Raw genomic sequence first — 22,107 nt, 5'->3', positions numbered from 1 at the left:
CATGCTAAGTGAGATAAGCCAATCTCAAAAAAACCAAAGGATGAATGATATTGCTAATAAGTGGATGATGACACATAATGGGGGGTGGGATGGATTAGTGTTAGGGTTAGAGTTAGGGTTGGGGAAGGGGGCAAGAATGGAGGAAGGAAGAACTGTATACAGGGAAAAGAGGGATGGGATGGGTTGGGGGGAAGGGAAAAAATAACAGAATGAATCAAACAACATTACCCTATGTAAATTTATGATTACACAAATGGTATGCCTTTACGCCATGTACAAACAGAAAAACAACATGTATCCCATTTGTTTACAATTAAAAAAAATCTCACATATTTCAAAAGTTAATTAAAAATAATCATTTTAGTAGGGTATTCTAAGGTTAAATTTTAATATTCTAATATAAATTCAATTCAATTAATGGAAAAAATATACAAAACATATATCTTGCTATGAATTTGCATATTTGAACTTAGGTTCATATTTTATAAACTACTGATTTCTCCAGTTAAATTTATGAACAATTATTACAAGTGCATTCATATAACTAGTAATAACATTACTGGAATTATCTTCAAACTTGATCTATCACATATGTACAAATAAAGCTTGGGGATATTTAGAATCTCTTAGTGAGAAAAGATTATAAAAACACTGGAACTGATTATATATATATATATGAATATTATTAATGAAAGGATATAAAACAGTATAGTGATATTAATAGAAATATTAATAGACTAGAAACTCAGATACATATTATAAATAGGATGTTATTGGAACATCAATAAAACTCAGTGGTAAGAACTCTTCTAATGTTTTTAATGAGAACATAATGTTTATGAATTTCACATATTTCTGAATGTGCTGAAAGGGGACCTACAAATGTTTTTAGACTTTAAAACCTACAGTTATTCAGAACTACAAATGATTAAACAAACTTATTACTCTGTATAAATTTACTCTTGGAAAATGCCTGAAATATAAATTATTTTCAAATCTTTTTACATGCTAGTGATGGTTACTAAAAAGTGATTTCCAGTAGGAATGTCATAGAACAGAGCAGGGGTAAAATAATGTAAATTTCATGTTCTAAGCAATAGTTCAGTCTTTATGTAAAACTAATAGCTTAATTTAGTTTCTATTGAAATGAAGGCAAGAAACTCTAAGGAAAGATTTAATAATACAGGTTACCCATTACTTTAATAATAAATCCTATCAGTTCATCTACTAACATGTTTTCAAATTATTAAATGGTTTTCTTGTCCAGATATTTAGCTTGAAATGACCACCATAAGTGCTGTGTCCATGAAATAAAGAGAAAGGATAAAAAGAGGAAGGAAGGAAGGAGGGAGGGAAGGAGGGAGGGAAGAGGAAGGAAGGAAGGAAGGAAGGAAGCAAGGAAGGAAGGAAGGAAGGAAGGAAGGAAGGAAGGAAGGAGGAGGGAGGAGGAGGAGGGAGGAGGAGGAGGAAGGGCGGACAAACCGATTCTCCCTTCTCCAAAAGGGTACATGAAAGAACATTGGGTTTAGTACCAGATTTACCCCAAGAGATCAGTGGACTTGCATAAACATCTCTTTTTCTAATATTCCTGTGTGTGTGTATATATGAGTTCATATGCACATGCATGCTTGCATACATTGCTGTGTTTGGTAAAGTGTGGACTCACTTCTTTGATATGTGTAAGTAACTTACTATTTGCTAATTGAATATAGCATTACAAAAGTAGTTGCAAAAGTAAAATATTTGGAAGACAGCAGAAATTTTGCACAGCCATCATCCATTAGTACAGTTTAATCTTAAAGAAAGAAATCAAATCAATAATGATCGAAGTAAAAAGTTTCAGTTCTTAGAAAATAGGGAGTAACATACATAAGCTTATTCAATCTGGGAATTAAAATACAGAAAAGTCACTAAATAGAAGTCTGCAGACTACATCTAGGTCAGAGATATCTAATACATTTATCTTCAATTTTAGAGAGAGGGAGAGAGGATTATTTTTTTTGACAGGACATATCTACTCAAGTTCACCCCAGAAGACCTAACAATGCTACTGCAATACAACATACTTGAGCTTCAATATGTACTTTAACTGCTCACTCTAAATTTGAATTTGTGATTTTTGCCTAAAGTAAACATGGAAAGAACTTTCCCAGAGAAGAGCCTACACTTGATTCCTGATATTTGAAATTAAATGGCCAATGTGGGAGATGGAGGTGGGAGTTGGAAAATGACATGAAGAGAATATCATAAAGATGTTTCTCTTCAATTTCTTCATTATAAACAGGGCAAATTCTAAGATCCTGTGACAATATTTTGTCAACAATTTGCATGTTTAGAGGAACTTCAAGTGGCCAGACTGAGCAAATTTAGTGGGCTAACTTCACTTATCTATGCTTCAGCTTCCTCATCTGAATAATTTTCAAGAGAATCACATTTATATTATGTATATGAGTTGTTTTAAAACTTTTAATAATCATACTAATAATCAGAATAAGACAGTTAGTTGGTAGGATAATGGAGGACTAGGGAGTAGTGAAAAATTTACCTTTTAAAAGTCTTAAATTGTTGAATGAATACATTTATACTTTCTTTCCCTCAGACTTTTGAAGGGCAATTTTCTGTGATTTCATTAATTTAAGTTGGCAGGAAAAGGAAAGTAAATGAAATAATTATCTGTGATTCTAAATAAGAATTTATGTATGTACATAAAATTATAACTTCCCTCCCCTGGTTACCCCTTTTCCCCAACCTCCATTCAATCCTCTTCATTTAGTACTATCTAAAGAGTCTTGAACTCATTATCTGTCTGGGCTCTATGGCACCTTGCCCATGCATATTTCTTCCTTCCCTGCCTGCTTAGATGACTGGAAGAATGCCAATCTTTGATTAATGACAATGTAAAAAGACTGTGAGCAGATAAAGGAAGCTGTCCAATTGTAGAGACGGCCTCACAGCAGCCTGGTGAAGAGATGTGGGAGGAGCAAAGTTAAGGAAGATGCTAATGTGCAAAGCCCATGTAATGGAATGAACTGAGTCTTCAGAAGCAACATTTCCAAGATTAAATCCCAGTGTATAACTTAACTATTTGTATGTAATCTAGCTGCTTAACTCTGCAAGACACAGTTTCCTTAATTCCACAGCTGTGAGATAAAGTATCTTTTTACTACTCATGCAGCCAGTTTTAGGAATGCTTATTTATCAATTAAATATAAATTTGAATATGTGTATATTCAAATATATATATTCAGACCACTTCCCTGAATTTTAGACTTGTATATTTAACCACTTACATGACATATTCTTAGTTGTCCAATATATAACACAAACTTAATGTTTCAAAAACTGAGCTCCAGAGCTCTCCTTCTAATCCTGTTTTACCTTCCATGTATATCATCTGAATGAATGGAAATGGCATTGCTCCGAATCCTGAGAATGGAGACTTTGGGTATATACCTGATCCTTCCACTCACATCCAACAGTAAAACTGTAAAGTTTGAAGATTCTACTTTCATAATACATCCAGAATCTTACCACCAGCACTGTCACTACCTTGTAAAGTTCCCTTTTAACTACTGCTTCAATACTCCAGTAGCCTAGTCAGTATTCTGTTCCCTTCTCCCCCTATAATCTGAGTTGATAGTAAATGTGAGAACAAAAGCCTCTATGCTCAAAACCCTCCAGGTCTTCCCATTAGAGTTTAATCCAAATTATTCACAATAATCTTCAAGTTTTCCTGCTTATTTCATCCTCACATTGATGCTTATTTAAACTTCACCTAATATTTCTGTCACAGCTGCACTGCTGAGCTCCACACATCTCAGAGCTTTCCCACATGATGTAATTACATCACTGCAGTTGCAATCTCCTTTGCCCTAGGTAGTGTTTTAGGTATGTGTTTAAGTAGTTAAACCTTTCTGACTTAGGTATAAACTTGCTATCCTATTCTAGAGTGGTAACACATGTTTGTGAAAAAATTGTGCCATGGGAACCGACTTACTGTATTGAGCATATAATGTGTTTTTATTTAAAACTGAAACTCCAGAATTATGCCTTGTTCATTTATAACATTACCTTAGATTATACTCCTCATGTTTCAGTTGTTCTTATGTTCGCAACTTCTTTTGTAAATTTTTACATTTGCTTTCTTTGAAGAGTGTACTTACAAGTTCAAAGGGGTTGTTCATCCTTTATAAGGTTGTAGTTGTGATTAATATAGGTGTTTTCTATCTATTTTGTGTGCCTTCTTAAATCTCCTGACCTCTGATCATCCACGCTGCCTCTTTCACATTTTCCCAGATTTTGGAACACACACGTGCACACACACACATACACATTCATTCAGCCTTCAATTTTAAATCTCCTGGTTGATTATGTTAGTGCTCTTCAGAATTATTCTTATCCACATGTCTTTTTTTTTGGAGTCTTAAGCAAGAACTTAACATTTATGACTACTTCAGTGAGAGAACAGTGGTAGACTCTTGGTGAACATGTAGAAATTGATTGTGTTTCCTTTGTGGCCCTGCAGAGGTGACACTGGGGAAGGGGCTCTGGAGCAGCACTCAACTAGCAGCCAGATAATGGGAAGTGGTGGAAGTGTGGGTGAGGGGCTTTTCAGAACCTCAGTTCAACCTGCTCTGTGTCGTGTGTCTGACTCTTGGGATTGCCCCACTGCCTCCGCAGACCTGGCTGGGTAAACACACATACTCACACACACTCACCTGTTAAGAATACCTGAATTCTGTGCAGTTTTGCCATTCATGTTTGTATTTCAACATGCATTTCAAATGAGTTCTCTGTTCACTAATATTAATATTACATACTTTCTTCCTTCTGCTTCTTTGGATTCACAAAATAAAAAGTAAGACTAGCATTTCTACACAAATGTTGGGTCATAACTGACTGCTCACACCCCAGTGTATCTCAGACTGTCTAAATTTTGATCTAGACATTATTGACATTGGAAATTGATTCTAATGTTTTATGCTGTATTTTAATTAATTTGATAATTTTAATAAGTCCTGGGCACAGTGAAAAGGTTTGGTACATGTGTGCCCTGTAACAATAAAATCAGAGAAATTTCCACATCCGTCTCACCAAGCATTTTTTTCTTTCTCTATGGTAGAGAAACAAAAGTTCTCTTCTCACTGTTATGAAATTCACTGTACATGTGGCCAGTCATCGCCCTCTGGACAGCAATTCAGAACACACTCTGGGCAATGTGGTTGTGACTTGGCATCTGCTGACAGCTACAGTCCTGCCTTTGGGTAGCACCACCCACATTCCTGGGAGGTCAACCTTGGGTTTGCCCACGATTTTACATGACAGTGTTTCCGTTAACCTGACTTGTGTTGTTTAGCATGGTGTCCTACAGATTCATCCAGATTGTCACAGATGGCAGGGCCTCTTGGTTTGTATGGATAAATAGTTTTCCTTCTGTTCATGTTACACATTTCCTAGGCCAATCCATTTGCTATTTGCTTAGATTGCCTTCTGATCCTGTGTTGGACAGTGTCTGATGGCACTGCAGTACCTGGGGAGTGTGGCTTCTCCTCAACAATCTGGTCATCTTTTGTTGGGTGCATGCCTCACATTGGCATTGCTGTGTCCACAGCAGCTCCAGTTTTAACTTTCTGAAAAACTTCAACACCCTTGGCCATCACAGCTGTCCTGATTTATTTTCCACGCACGATGTACAAAGGGACCCTTTCTCTGCATCCTCACTGGTTCTTGTTTTTGGTTTAAGCTGTTCTAATGGGCGAGGCAGCACTGTGTGATATTTTGGGCTATGTTTCCTGGAGCTTTTCCTGGAGCTGCAAATGTTCCACATGCCTGCTTGCCATTTGCAGTGCTGCGGTCCTTTAGTTGCCTGTGACCTCTGGGATCCCCTCCAAATCATCTTTGCCCTGTCTGTGGGATTTTTATAAAGTATTTTCTTATTTTTGTTACATTTTTGAGATGTGAATGAGCCACACACAGCCTGGATGTCCATTCTCTTTCTGAGACTAGGGGAGGTTTCCTGGTGTCCTCTATTCTACAAGGTCCTTCAGACATTTTCACCAACCACCATGTCTAGAGTTTGTGACTGACAATCCAGGAGTCTTGTGAGAGGGAAAAGGTGTGGGAAGAAAAGCCTGGATAACCCTGTCTGCCCCAGATGTGTGTGTTCCTTTTGCAAACTGGTAAGAACCACAATGACATAAGATTGGTAAAAATATAACAGGCTCAAATGCACAAAAGGGACACTTTTATTTTTAAAGAGCAGAATGAACATATAGTAAAGGTTAAACAGTTATAACTTTTGAGCTGCAATTTAATTCTGCTCACAGTAGTTTTAAAAGCAGTTCTGATTTCCATGCCCTGCCCAGAAGAACAACTCCTGGCACCTCACCATCCCACACATCCTGCACAAAATTTTTGCACCTGTCATCCTGGCTCCATTAAGCTCTGGCCATCAAATTCATCACTCACCTTTTAATGCACGATTCTGTTCCCTTTGTAGCCATTTTATATGATCCCACACTGTTCAAACACAGCTGTACCCACAGCCCTAACTGGTGCTCTGGAAAGCACATCCCCTGGCTACTTCCTGCTCTATTTCTCCCAGAACAAAAACCTAAGGTGTGGAACATTCTCTACTAATCACTACACTATTGCCAGCAGTGTCTCATAAATGCAGGTTGGCAGTGATAGTGAATGCAACACTGATGAGTGAGTGAAGGAGGAGGTAACAGCCATGGTCAAGGATCAGATAGATGAGGTCATCCTGTTCACTGACACTCACTGTGGTTTCTAGTTGTGTCTACAACTTAATGGTTATTTGCAGCGGAAGCATTTCAGTTTTAAAATTGTGTTGAAAATTCCCAATTTGATCAAATGTCTGACTAAATTATTTGGCTATTTGAATCAATATCCAGTCCCCTTGGAACCCTGGTATTCTGCCTTAATAACTAAACTTTCTCACTCTGAGCAGCAATTGCCAAGTGTCCACTTGTCTCATTCCATCAAAACCAAACTTTCTAGTTGCTGCAAATCCAGCTCACCAAAAATTGCCTGATGTCAATCATACAAATAATCATAACTTACTAGTGCTTGCTACACAGACACTTTCACATGGTCTGCCACACCACTGTGACTCTCACCAGTTCATGTATCTCTGTTTCCCAGATCAAACACAAGCCCATGGATTAAACATGACCTTCTCTGTCAACTTTATGCTGGTGAGCCTCTTTCCTCCTCTTTGCTGGTGGGACCTTCTCTGTGGACATGACAGTCAATGGGGCTGTGATCAACTTGATCACGATCCTGATCTAATTGGACCTCAGCTGCACATACCCATGTATTTCTTCCTCAGCCAACTGTGCTTCATCAACATGGTTTATGTCTCTACCACTGTGCCCAAGATTCTTGTGGACTACCTGGTGGGCAAGGGGACCGTCTCCTTTTCTGCCTGCACTGCCCAGTACTTTCTCTACCTGAGCTTTGAGGTGGTCAAGTTCTTCCTGCTGAGATTCATGGCCCATGAAAGCCACATGGTCATCTGCAGCCCACTCCACTACCCTGCTCTCATGAGCTGCTGCATTTGTTGGTTCATCCTGGCTAACTCCTGGTCTACTGGCGCTCTAGACAGTTTCCTCCTCATGTCCATCACCATGGATCCCCCATTATGAGTCTCCCATGAGGTTAACCATCTTTTCTGCAAGCTACCAACCATGCTGAGACTGGCTTGTGGTGACAAGGCCACATATGTAATGGTGATGTACATCTGCTATGTCATGATGCTATTGATCTCTTTCTCCATGGTGTTCACATCTACGCCCAGATCTTTCTCGTGGTGAATTGTATCATGTCATCCAACAGGAAGAGAAAATCCTTCACCACCTGCTCATCACACATGATAGTGGTGATGTTATTCTATGGGAACACCTTGTATAGGTATATGCTTCCCCACTCCTACCACATCCCACTCAAAGATAAGATCTTCTCTGCCTTCTACACCACCTTCATGTCCCTGTTAAGCCCTCTCATCTACAGGTTGAGGAACAGGGATGTTATGGGAGCCTTGGGGAGGGTAAGATCCTGCCATGGAGGAGCCTGCTGTGTGGTGAATAAGGGACTCTGACATAAAGAACCTGTATGTGTGTCCCAGGGTATATAGGTTGCACCGTGAATGGTGTGGGTCAAGTTGGCGATGGTTTCCAAAGCAAGTTCTGCAAAGTGCTCCTCAGATTCCCTCCCATCAGAGGCCTGGCACCTTGGGGATGTGCACATGTGGGTGACACCAGGGTCCTGGGAAAAATGACTTGCCCTTTCTTTGTTCCATCAATTCCAGTTCTTCTCTGATGCCAGTTCTCTTATTCCAGTCTATGCAGACAATGTCCCCAGATGTCCATTTGATATTGTATACCCTGCACATACTTGATGTCTTCATAATGACATTATAAACTGTCCATTGTTAGATTGCAAGGAACATTGAAGGATGTCACCATTTGAAAGTGACAGCATTGTAAACCCCCCCAAGGGAATCCCTACTCAGACTCACAAGAGGGTTTGAGGGTCCGGGTATCCTTTCTTTGAGTAGCAACTGAAAACTTTCCTCCTTTATCTAAATTTGGTTCTAGAAAATTGTGAATCATGAGTTCTTCAGGAAATCAAATCCTAAGTTTTTAACTATGAAGAGTGCTATCATGTTTTATTTGTTATGGGGAAAATAACCATTACTTTGGAAGTGAGAGGGAGTTGAGAAAGAAGTGCCAATTAGCAATTTCCATAATCATGACCCAGCTTCCGCTGCAGTTAGGATTATTGGTCATGATGAAACTCTTCATAGATATTAGTGGTGGGAAGTATGATTATATCCTCTATTACCTTTCAAAGAAATTATGAACAGCATTTTTCTTCTCTACATCACTTGGTTTCACATTGGATATCATTAGCAAAATGAGGCAGAAATGCACACATAGGTTTTCATAGGAAAATTAGAGGTGGTAAATGATTTAATACTATTTCCTTTTAGGAACCAGGAATCTAGAGAAAAGTTTTAAGCCTCAATTATAGATCCAGTCATGAAAACTAGGAACACATCACAGGCCCTTTGGCAACCTCTATATGGTGATTTCAGGATTGGTCCTGTTGCAGAAAAGAACTTATAGGCTGCTCTTGCTAAAGTCAGTCACCCTTTGCTAGCACCTGCTCATGGTAACAAAAAGCAGGACAAAAGCTTGATGTGTGTTGCTGCCTGCACTCTGTTTCCTTTACTCTGAGGCAGTCTGTCCTGCACTCATGGATTGCAGAACAATGAATTCCATAGATACATTTCTTGTCATGAGAGTTGAAACTGTTGCCAGGAAATAGCAACTTTCTTATTATAGACAAGGCTTAACCAGAACAACTAAGAAAACATCTACTAGACCAGTTAGACCAGCAGTGCTACCTGTGTATGCCTCTTGTCAACCCCACTTCCATCGCTTCCCTATGCAGTTCTTGTCAATTCCTTCCTCTGAAGACAGGGCTGAGGAGATAGATCCCATTGTATTCACAGCAGAGCTATACCAATTCAGACCCCTTTCCTGTCTTCGCCAGTGCTCATCTCTTTGATTAGCACCTTGGTTTGGGTGGCAGAACCTGGTCAGTTGGTAAGGCTGGAGCTAGGATTCCCACCACATCCCAGGGCTTACAGATGATGGTGGATGAATCAAACACAGCCACACTTGCTATTGTACAGAAAAAGCAGTTGGGTGCTGGGCAGATTCTTCAGCCAAATGAACAAGTGCCTGGGAACTTCATGTTGGACTGACTTCAGCTCATGGGGAAAGCAGACCTGCTCTTGACCAGTGGCACAATGTCATTGCTGCAAACCAGAAGCACCCTTGTGGCTGCTGTCTGTCTGGAGAATTCCCTGTTCCTCAATCTTACTAGCCTCGCTGAGGAAATGCCAAGTTCCAGATGACAGCAACCCAGAAGATGTTGAGACATAGGAAGCAAAAAATAAGAAGGAAAGGAGAGACTGACCTTCAAGAACTGGGTGACAATTTCAGGAACATCGTGAAAATTTTGTGAACTTCTGCTAATCATGTGATGTCTCTGAGGCCCAATTTTCTATTCTTTAAAATTTGAGTTAAGACACATTTCACCTTCTAAAAATTTAAAGATCAAGTAAAATGATAAATGTAAAAATCCTTCATGAACACTCATCATTATCTAGTGTTCTTGCTGTTCTTAACAATGATTGCTCTGCATGCTCATGACATTCACTATTTTACATCTCTGCCATTTGATTTTTCCTCCTTATCTCACACATATAAATATGTGTTCTTGGTAATTATACTGAGGTATGGAGGGCTGGGGAGGATAAAACCAAATATCATACACGTAGAGATTGAAAATAATTTCAGCCGTGAGTGGTGGCACACACCTGTAATCCCAGGAATTGTGGAGGATGTGTCATGAGAATTGCAAATTCAAGCCAGCCTCAGAAACTTGGTGAGGCTCTAAGCAAATTAGCAAAACCCTGTCTCTAAATAAAATATTTTTCAAAAGGTCTGGGCAATCCACATCCCCCATTTGACTCCTTTGATCTCATATTCCATATTTTGGGCATATAATAAAATATGTATGTTCTTTTTTCTGTAGGTTTATTTCATAGACTAAAATCATGTAATCTCCGCACTTCCCTGGAGTATATTTCCCAAATTTGGCAATTTCCCTACTGCCAGAATAAAGCCATCTTTCAAGAGAAGGGCATTGCAACTGGGTCAGGCATTTTAAAGGGAAGGAACTAGTCTTTCCTCACTGGGTGTTCTATCATGCATTATGAGTCATCTCCCCTGAATCCCCTAAAATGACTATGTAGTTCAGGTGAGCATGGCTGAAATGATAGGAGTTTATAAACTGAGACCATCCCTCCTCTCCTCCACAACTTGAAATCCCAAAACAATCATTCTGGCAGACCTTCCTGTTTTAGATCACTTTTTCATTGCTGTGACCAAATCAACAAGAAAAATTTTAGAGGAAGAAATATTTATCTAGGGCTCACAGATGCAGAGGTCTCTACATGGTTGGTTGTTTTGCTTTGCACACAAGTTGTGGCAGAACATCATGGTGGATGAGTATGATGGAGGAAAGCAGTCAGGACATGGCACCAGGATGCCTAGAGAGTTTGCCTCACCACAGACAAAATATAAACCCCAAGTGAACATCAGGAACCCATGCCCTCCACACATGCCTTACCTGCCTATAGTCACAATCCAGTTAATCCATACCAGTGTATTTTTTCACCAACTAGGTTACAGCTCCCATAATGCAATCATTTGAATTCTCAGCATTCTTTTGTTAGTTCACACATGAGTATTGGGGGACACCCCATATCTAAACCATAACACCCCCAATAATCCTACTCACGTTGCAACTTCTAGTCATTCCCAGGATCTGTGCAGAAGATAGTGGTCCTCATCCACAGTTATGAACTCATCCTTGTAGCTGCTGATTAAGAAATATAAAGGTGATGATGTATTTTAGTGAAATTGTTAATATTGTCACCCTGATCCCTAAAATCCAAATCCTTCCAACTAAAAGCCCTTTGGTGAGTTACATAAAAAAAGGTACCATGAGGAATTAGCCTGATCTCAGGGCCTTGCTGTGATGCTCTTGAATACCCTGATGAAGACCATCAATACTCAACACACATCTCTTCTAAATGATGAACTGTGCCTCTGTGGACTGGTCAGTGTGGCCATCAGAAACACCAACTAAAGGGAGCCTACACATGGCCCAGAAAATGAAGACTGGAGAAAGTATATCACATAATGAATTTGTAACATGTGTACCATCTTTGAATCTTTTACCTGGTTCCTTCTAACCTGAGTATGGATTAAGATAAAGTGACTTCTTTCAAGAAAAGCACCTGAGAATTAGTAATGCTGATTTACAATGCCTCTCTGAGCCTTATTATCTTGTCAGATCTAATCCTGTGAATTGATACTTATCCCTTTCACCTACTAGATCATTCCACAGTCTCCCCAAATCTATGTCATAGTTTATTTTCTATTTTTTCTCTTTGAGTGCAGAAAAAGAGACCAAGAGTCGAATGTGTCCATACACACATGCTCCAAATAGAGGAGCCAAATGGGAACCCAGACTTGGGCCCCAATGCTGAGGTCTGAACAAGTCCCTGGGTGTGAGATCAAGAGTCACCATGCACAGGAATAGGAGTCAGGTACTCTGTGATCTTGTGGAAATCCCAGACACCAGCAACACTATGAATTTGTGTCAAGGATACTCAGCGTGGCATAGTGGTCACAATATATTAAGCACATGTCTCCTTCAGATCACAGGTTCTGAGAGTTGGGACACAGCATTAGAAGAGGTCAGATCCTATCAGTAATGGGTCCGTCCTTAGCAGCAAACAGCTGGTGTGGCTTTAGTGGTATTTGTTGGCATCATCTGAGTGACCCCTGGAAGCACTGAAAGCCCATGACTGCACATCCTGGGAGAGTGACAAAGGAGAGCTCAGAGAATGCTCTGCTGCCATCCTGGATGTCACCCTCTGTGGTTCTCAGATGAGATGAACCTTGCAGAGGGAACTGTTTCTGCCCCTTGAAGAGGCATCACTGGAACAGACAGTTGGTGTTTCTCTCTCTGGGCTGAGGTTCTCTGTGCAGTACCACTTCAGTTAGAGTCTGACTGCTGCCACCATGTAGGGAAATATTTGAAAGAGTAGTAAAAAAATTATATATGGAATATCATTGTCTCTTCTGAATAGTGTCTAATAGAATAATGAGGGAAATATTATTTTAGATCTCTTTTGAGATCATACAATATAGTACTTTTTGATCAGTTATTTTGCAGTGATTAAAAAATGCAAGTGCACTCTATTAATAACTTTGGGAAATGCTCATAATGTGCTTAAGTTTACATGACTTTACAAAAATATTCTATGTCACTTTTGTAAATAAAATTCATGAAAATATGTATTTTATATATTGGTTAAGACTAGAAAAATGTTAAAACCAGTAGACCTGTCAGTTTCAATGAGAGGATCTCTGAGGGAGTAATTAAAACATACCTTTGAATAATAGTTTATTTTAATGCAAATACTATTTGCAAAACCATTGTATAACTCTTTATACTTTTTGTACCTACCACTCAGTCTCTGAGGCACTGCACATTCAGATTACTTGGTGGTGTTCGAAATGGATTGTGGAACCTGAAGCAGAAGCAACCCAAGTCATCTTACCAAAGTCACTGGAATCATATCTGTTCTCATCTATATGCACCGAGTGTAGGTCCTGAAGGAAAGGGCACAGCAAAATATTGCATGGAGTTTAAGATATGTTAATATGTGTTATAATGTATTACCTATACATTATGCCTCTAGAAGTAGCCTTAATTTTCAGTTTTTGGGAGAAATCTCTATTAAGTACCAGTTACAAAACTTACCTGATTATGCTTAGATATCACTTAATATACTGTGAAATGTGAACACTCAAAATAGATTGAAACTAACAAAGACCATTTGAGAGAAAGTTCTTGTTTTTTGACTGATGCACTAATATAGCAAAGAGAAATCCCAGAGTGATATGTCTTAACAGAAATGATAATTACTAGGCCAAAATTAAAAGATAAATTCAAGAAGCCATGAAGAAAGGGTTTCTATATATATATAACCAATTGTAAGCAGAAGAAATTAAATATTGAGGTGTGTGTGGTATGGTGAACAAGAATGAGAGCAAACTTTTTATATTTTATCTATGCTGAATGAATTGTTTGTAGGATACAATACACAAAGGCATCATTGCAATGATGTAAATATTTTCCCATCACTAATGTTCAGTCTTTTCTCTGTCCAGCTATATTACTTATGCCAGGATGTGCAGAACAATACAGAAAGAAAACAGTCAGATGCAGAGGAAAAGAGACAGAAAGCAACTATTCTGGTTTTGGAGAAGGTAATTTACAGCTTGCATTTGATTTTCATGTAGGAACTTTGTATGCCTGCCTTGGTTTGGTGATTTTAAACACCTTGATGTTCCAATTCTCCAAAACCAGTTAGGTTTATTGCAAACTGAAACTTTCCTTCCTAACATTAAATGCACTTGATTCAGATCAAATCTACCCATTCATCTACTGTTCATTAGTCTGTGTCTGTCCATCAATTATTACCTGTGCATCAACAGAGTGCTGATTACTGAGCTGTCAATCAATTAAAAATGGCTTTGTTTCTGCCATATATCAGTTAATCTAATCTGACCTTGGTTGGTTGTGATTCATCTTCCAGCTTTAGTTTCTTCCTCAACCTTATTTCTCATCAATCTACAAAATGTTATTCATTCCGTGCATGTAGGTTATTTCCCCTACATACACCATGATTTCTAGATTACTTACCTCCAAGGAAGGAAGGAAGGGATGAGGGACATATGGAAGAATGGAAGAATGGGAAAAAAAAGGTAGAAAGGAAGGAAGACAAGCAAATGCCACTTTTATCAATTTAATGAAATTATATCAACTTGCTGAAATTTTCCATTAAGACTCAAATGATAATTCAATGGAATTTTGACATTTAGTCAATAATACTATTAGGGATTGTGTGTGTGTGTGTGTGTGTGTGTGTGTGTGTGTGTGTGTAAGAGGGAATCAAACAGGCCCTAATGTATATATTAGTTATTGAACTATTTAAGGTCAATTCCTGGATAATTCACTTCTGCATGGCTTGGCCTGCTTCCATGGTACTGGTCATCTGCATATTCCTATCTGTGGTGATTGTTTAGTATTGTGTATATTACACTTGTGCGTTATGAAAGTCTTTTCAGGGTGTCTTTGCCCTCTCTTGCTTAGCTTAGGGACTTATGCATCACTTTTTAGGCTCTTCTTTCCCTCTGTGTCTGAGGGGTTCCCCCAGCTCTTAGCAGGGATTATGACCACTCTCCACCATGCTCAGAGTTGCATGTACAAGGAGCTGCCAGGGTCTACTAAAATAAGGGCTGTTTCCCACATCTTATACTTGACTGTATTTCTTTCAGAAAATCCTGAGGAACCCCATGGATGTCTCCAGAAGATTCCCTTACCCATTGCAAAACTATGGTCCACCAGGGGGTGGGTTCAGGTCTAGATGAAAACTTGAGGGGTGCTCTAAGAAGCTGCAGAGAGCAGCAGGGAGCTCCACTGCCACCTGCTCCTGGCAATTCCTCCTCAACCAGAACTGTTGCCTGGACTCTGATCTGGGCCACTAAGAGTATTTGTAATATGAAGGATAATCATACTGACTGTTTTATTGCTATTGTTTGTTTTAAATGTTTCCTTGGTTATTCATAATTTTTACTTAAGGAGAGGATAAACAGAATTTTTCCTTTCTTCATTTTTTTAACATTAAAATTAAAGAATCTGGAATTTAAAGGCTTAGGAAACAAACTAGGTGGCATGTTGCTAGCACTGGGACAGAGTCTTTGCATGATGCTCTGTGTGAAAATCCCCTACATGAAAGCTGCTGGCTGCAAGGCACAGAGTTTCCAGCTTAGCTGGAAGAAGTGAACTCGAAGTTCTGCCTTATTCACACACTGCCCATCTATAAAGTGACTATGATCATATCCTCCCAGAAACAGCTCAGTGCTTTCCAGGCTTGGGAAAATAGAAAAAGATGCATCAGGCAGTAAGGAGAAGTGGAATGTGAAAATCACTGTGGCAGTGTTTAAACCAAATCTAATGGATACCATTAGTATATGTTTAATTAAGGCTGTTCTCATTAAAAACTGATAATAGAGTCATTCTTTTGTCAAATTTTAATTGTTCTAATTAATTGTATATGACAGTAGAATGCATTTTTACATTTTAATATATTAAACAAAAATGGAGTGTAATATGTAGTTCCAATTACTATGAAATTTAGAAACACAAGGTATAATTCCATGGCTCCTAATGTATTCACAAAAAATATTCAATAATGACACAATTTAAATTTAGGTATTGACTTTTTTTAGTGTTGCTGGAATTGAACCCAGAACCTCATGCATGTTAATCAAGCATTCTCTTACTGAGCTACACCACAGGTCCTTGTTTTAAATTTTGGTTTTGAGACATGGTTGTGCTAAGTCACCCAGATTGAATTCAAACTTGTGATCTTCCCTCTTTAGTCTCCTAAATACTTGGGAATACAGGTGTGTACCGTCATGACCAGGGATCATTAAAGTATCCTTTATCAGCATCTTTCCTGGAATCAACATATAATTTAATATTACATTATATTTTAAAATTTATTTTAATATTAATGTAACACAATTCCATGTGTCTAGTGTTCTGCTTTGTCAGTCTTAATAATGATTTCCACCTAGATTTATATAGATTTTACAGCATATCTTTCACCACATCAAGAAATTAAAATGGGGGAGGGTACCCGAGCCAGGCTGTGGCGGTGGCAGTGGGCAGAGAGAGGCAGCGCACTGTCCTGGACGCGGTGGCGGCTGCAGTGGCAGCGACGCCCAAGTGGAACAGCGGGAGCTGAGTGCTGTACTGCGGGGATTTGGAGGTCATGACGCTGGGCTGCTGCGACCATCCGGTGTGCTCACGCTGTTCCACCAAGATGCGGGTGCCGTGCGAGCAGCTGTACTGCGCCGTGTGCCGCGAGGAGCTGCGCCAGGCGGTCTTCAGGAAGAAGCTTCCTGCCTTTGCCACAAACCCCATCCAGCAGCTGCAGCACGAGAAGAAATATGACATCGACTTTGCAGATGGAAAAGTGTTTCCATTGTACAGGCAGCTGTTGCAGCATGAGTGCCCGCAGTGCCCCCAGCTGTCGCCCTTTGGCTACTTCGGGGACCTGGAGCAGCACATGTGGCTGCAGCATGAGCTATTCTGCTGCAAGCTGTGCCTGAAGCACCTGAGGATCTTCATCTACGAGCTCAAGTGGTACTCGCGCAAGGACCTGGCTTGGCACCGCAAGCAAGGGGATCCTGAAGACACATCACACCATGGACACCCGCTCTACAAGTTCTATGACAATGAACTGCTGAATAACTTGCACAGAGACCACTTCTTCTATGACTAAGATGGGGCCCAGGACTACTACAGAGACTATGCATACCTGCATGAGCACTTCCTGGAGAAACGCTTCCTGTGTGAAGAGGGCCGCTGTAGCACAGAGCAGTTCACCCATGCCTTTAGCACTGAGATTGACCTCAATCACACCCGACTGCCTGTCACAGCCGCAGCAGTGCTGAGGCACACCAGAACCACCAGATTGACCTGCAGTTCAACTTTTCACCATCGCACTCATGACCCAGTGAGGGGATTGTCAGCAGTGAGGACTACCAGGAGATGGACAGGTACAACCACCAGGGTTGATGGGCCCAGGCCAGCGGGCATGGAGCCCAGCAGAGCCATCGAGGAAGCTGGAAATAGAAGAGGGAAGAAGAGGAACGAGAAGTGGCTGCTGCCATCCGGGCATCAGTGGCTGCACAGCAAGAGACGCACAGGAGGGAGGAGCAGGAGGACGGTGGCAGGCCTAAGAAGGAAGAGGCCACAGTGCAGGGGTCCGATGAGTCCCACGATCCTGGCACCTAAACGGACTCAGGGTGAAGGCCTAGGCCCCAGGGAGGCCTCAGCAAATGGTCCTGTAGGCCAAGAAGACTGCCTGGGCCTGGGCCCAGGGCTCAACCCCCAAAGCATCCTCCTACTCCGAAACTCAAGGATGAAGATTTCCCCAACCTCTGTGCTTCTATTTCCTCCTGCTGCACAGGGGCAGCTCTAGGTCTTCTGGGGCTAGCTTTGGTGTATCCTGGTCCCGCCAGGGGTAGAAACACCTTCCAGAAGGAGGACTTCCCTGCCCTGCTGTCCTCTGCATCCAAGCCCAGTACCAACCTGCCAAGCCTCATCTCTGCCTGGAAGAGCAGTTGCAGCAAGAAAGGGGCTCCACCCACTCCAGCGGCCCAGGCTGCTAGTGGGAGCAGCCAGACCTCCAGGAAGGCTGGGAAGGGGAGCAGGGTTACACAGGAAGATGGCCTGTCCCCCTGTGGAGGAACAGGGCAGTGGCCTTGGGGCCCAGGAGTTGCGGAGCATGCCCACTGGGACAGCTGCTTCTCTGCTGGATCCAGCCTCCACCCTGACCTCCACCAAGATTGGCAAGAAAGAGAAGGTGGGCTCTGAAAAGCCTGGTACTACACTGTCCCTGCCACTGCCCCCTGACCATACCCCAAAATCCGGGGCTGAGCAGGCCCCTGAAGTTCCTGTGAGTAGAGAAGAATGGCCAGTAGCTGTTATCATCAGTGGACACACAGAGGAGCCGACTCCGGCTCAGAGCACCCCCAATGAACCCCTGGGGCTCCCAAGTCCCCTGGAGCCCCTTCCCTGCCCCACACCCCAGGAAGACATCCCAGTGCTGGGAGGCCCCTGCCCACCCAGGATGCCTCCTCCCCCAGGATTCAACACTGTGGTGCTCCTGAAGGGCACACCACCCCCAACTCCACCTGGTCTGGCACCTCCTGTCAGCAAGACACTCCCCAACCCTGGCTTCTACAGTCTCCTCTCCAGTCCCCACCCAGCCTGCATTCCCAGCCCTACCAATACCACCACCACCACCCTACCACCACCACCACAAAAGCCCCCATGCTGACATCAACACCACAAGCCTACTTGGTCCCTGAGAACTTTTGGGAGAAGTACCTGCAGCTCATCCAGTCTATCAAGGACTTTGTGCAGAGCGACAAGGCCCACTTTTGCAAGTTTAAGAGCCACCTGGGGGAGTTCAGACAGGGAATGATCTCTGCAGCCCAGTAGTACAATAGCCACCGGGACCTGCTTTGGGAGAACTTCCAGAAGACCTTCAGTGAGCTGCTGGTGCTGCTGCCTGACATGACCAAGCAGCAGGAGCTGCTGTCTGCACACATGGACTTCCACAGCCTTGAGAAGCCAGCAGACACCAAGTTCAAGGGGAATAAGGGGAGCGCATGGCAGTGAAGCACCTGGCAGGTGGGTCTGGACTGCTGTGTGTGCCCCACCTGCCAGTAGGTGCTGGTGCAGGATGACATCAATAGCCACCAGGCGCAGCTCACTGCCCAGACAATGACTTCCCCTCCCTTCAAGCCATTGCCAGGATCATCACGTAGCTTCTGCCAATGGAGGCCGGAACTGTCACACCTGTATGCCTCCTTTCTCCTTCCTTCCTCCTGCCAGCGGCCAGGCATCCAGGTAAGATCCTGGTAAGGCTGCTGCTCAGAACTCTTGGTTTTCCAGCCTGCCAGGGGGTCACCAGGAAGACCCGCCCTGTGCTGTCAGCATATCATCATGAAGAAGTTCCACCCCCTGCTCAGCAGTGGGCCACTCTTGCTTTTCATTGTTGTACTTTTGGAAAGTGCCAGGGAGGAAAGGGCTGGGATGCCAGGACCTCTGCTTTTGGTAACAGTCAGAGGCTTCAGTGGCACAAACTGGGCCCTCATGAGCCTGAGCTGAAAGCTGTGGATCCCCTGGTGCTGGAGTTGGCTGTTCAGTGTGTCAAGAAAACAGTTCACAATTCAAGAGTGTTCAGGATTAAAAGCAGATAAATTTCTGCTACTTGAAGTTGAATCCTTGTATGAGACAAGTTGAATCTAGGATCTCTAGTTGCCTCTGACCTTTTATAAGACAGTTTATCTTCAAATAAATTTATTTTGCAGTAAAAAAAAGAAATTGAAATGTTTTGAATAAATAACAGAAGAACCAAATATATCTTCTTCTTATGAAAATCTATGCAGTAATTTTGCCTAGAATTAAATATCCTATCCTTAACCCTCTCAACCAATTCCACTCAGTAGTGGAAGAGTGTGGATTACAGATCGTCCCAACAAGTTTGAGGACAGGACATTTTATGAGAGAGTGATGAAGGACCTGGGAACTCCTCAGGGGCAGTCCTTGGTTGAGGTCACAGGCTGTGGCCACTGAGGAGTTTCTCTGAGAGAGGATTGGCCTGTGCCTCCTGATACTGAGGTGTCTCAGGGATATGAGAGTTTGCAGGTACACCTCTGGTGAGGAAGGAATGAGGATAAAGGGCACACTCAGAACAACTATAGCCCATGTCCATCAACAGCAGGACATGGTCCAGGATGCACACACAGATCTCAATCCAGGTTAAGTGAGACAGGACCATAGACATGCTTCTGTGGCCAGAGACACCCACCCATTTCCACTTATAAAGGAGTCACCAGGAAATGCCTGCCCAGTTCTGATCAGTTGAAGGGAAGTGATGATGGAAACATTCCCCATAAGCTGCAGATAACCACACAGAGCAAAGGAGGAAAGGAGCCCTTCACCAACCCTGTTGTTAACCACAGAAATCCCTCCATGGATGCAGTAACTAGATAAAGTGGGATATCCTCCCAGATGTTTAAAATTGAAGTACTGTCTCCTTTATGATGAGCCAGGGTCGGGGTTATAACTCAGTGGCAAAAAGCTAGCCTAGCATGCACAAGACACTGGGTTTGATCCTTAGCACCACATTAAAAAAACAAACAAATAAAATATGATGAGCCAATCATTTATCCTGAAGTTTTACCTGCATTTGATTACATTCAGCCTCAGGATACCAATATGGAGGCACATTTCAGTGCTCAAAGGACAGTGCAGATTACTGAGGAAACCGAATTGCATGACATTCTCAGGTCCACATGGGTCCAGGCTCATGTGATCCCAGGCCATCTGCACTGGCACCAAGGCCCAAGGCCCTCTGCTCTGATGGCTCTGCATTGTCTCATCTACATGAACATGGTTCCCACACACACCATCTGCAGGTATGATGACATTCCATCTCCATGATCTCCTTGAAGACTCATTCTGATTCAGGAGGCACTATGCTGTAGCCAGTGAACAATGGGATCTAAATTTAAACTCTCAATCTCAGCATCAATGCCACCTTGAACTAAGAATTTTATATAACAGCCTAGGAGGAATGTGAGCCATGAACCCTCCAGAAAAGCAGAACACACAATGTAGTGCCATCTGTTGACTGAACATTTCAGGCTCAAAATAGTGTCCTTCAACTACAAAGCTAAGGACCTGAGTCTCATTTCTCTGCTGTCCTCTCCTCTCCAGGCTTTTCCCATCCATGACAGTGGTCCAGCAGCAGCTCAGTCCGGGCTGGTGAAGCAAACTCCTCTGTCACTCTTGTCCTATGTCCACATGAAGCCCACTCCCTTAGTAATTTATGAGCAACCCCACCAATGTGCTGACAATTACTCTGTGTCATACTGACCTTCAGGAGGTCTGTTGGAGGAAGAGGCCTCTCTAATGCCAAGGTAAGATGCCCCAATGTGATGGGAAAGAGTTTTTTTTTATCTTATTTTCAAATGAAATTTTTTATGAAAATGTGACATCATACATGACAGATGACATGGAACTTTCCTTGGGGATGGGAATGGATTACCTCTTCCAGTAGGTAACTCTGGGTCAAAGAGGGCATGCCATTGGCAGCACTAGCCTATTTACTGAGTGGTAATAGGGGCCAGTCCTCAGCACCATCTTCCTTCTGGATAAAGAGACTTGTAATTTCCCACCAAGACCAACAAGAGAAATAATAGCTCAAGGAATATCACACCCTTTGACTGGGTGTGTGGCCCCTGCCTTGGGGTCTTTCACTGGATGTCAATCCTCAAAAAAGTAAGAGGAGAAGAGAAGCCTCAGTCAACCGTTCACACCATCCTATAACTGCCATGGTCTCAATATCAAATAAAAATGGGAAGAGTTCCATAACCATCCTCACTTAAGGTAGCCCTAGTTGAGGAGAAATGTCAGCTTTCCTGCTGGCTCAGTCCTGTGAGCCTCTCTTATTTCTGTTGCTGTGGAGCACAGAGGAGTGTAGGGACCAAATTCACCTTTCAGGTGACAAAACCTGGCCCCTTGTGAACAGGCAAATGGAACACTGTCATGTGGCTTGCTTGGCCATTTCCACGTGTGGATCTGTGTGGTGTGATGTTAGTAGCATGGATGTGGTACTTTCTAGACTCAAATATCCTTTAATAGCAAAATTGGTAGATTCTACCCCTGACCACAAAGAGTGTTGGACAATTATGCATGTGCTTATGAAATTGATGCTTTGTGACTTTAACTGGGCCATGGATAATCCCCTAGGAAAAGCAGAGCTGGGAAAGTCCCATATTC

At 42.1% G+C, this 22,107-nt stretch overlaps 2 pseudogenes; both read left to right on the top strand.

Annotated features, from left to right (window-relative positions):
• The first annotated feature begins 7,190 nt into the window (after positions 1-7,190).
• On the top strand, positions 7,191-8,119 carry LOC124973697 (olfactory receptor 2T6-like; annotated as a pseudogene).
• A 653-nt stretch (positions 8,120-8,772) lies between these two features.
• On the top strand, positions 8,773-19,085 carry LOC124973696 (E3 ubiquitin-protein ligase ZNF598-like; annotated as a pseudogene).
• Positions 19,086-22,107: the final 3,022 nt, after the last annotated feature.

This window comes from Sciurus carolinensis, unplaced genomic scaffold, assembly GCF_902686445.1.
Source record: "Sciurus carolinensis unplaced genomic scaffold, mSciCar1.2, whole genome shotgun sequence".
Taxonomy (NCBI): domain Eukaryota; kingdom Metazoa; phylum Chordata; class Mammalia; order Rodentia; family Sciuridae; genus Sciurus; species Sciurus carolinensis.
The sequence above is the reverse complement of the archived record's forward strand: the minus strand, read 5'-3'. Positions and strand labels throughout refer to the sequence as shown.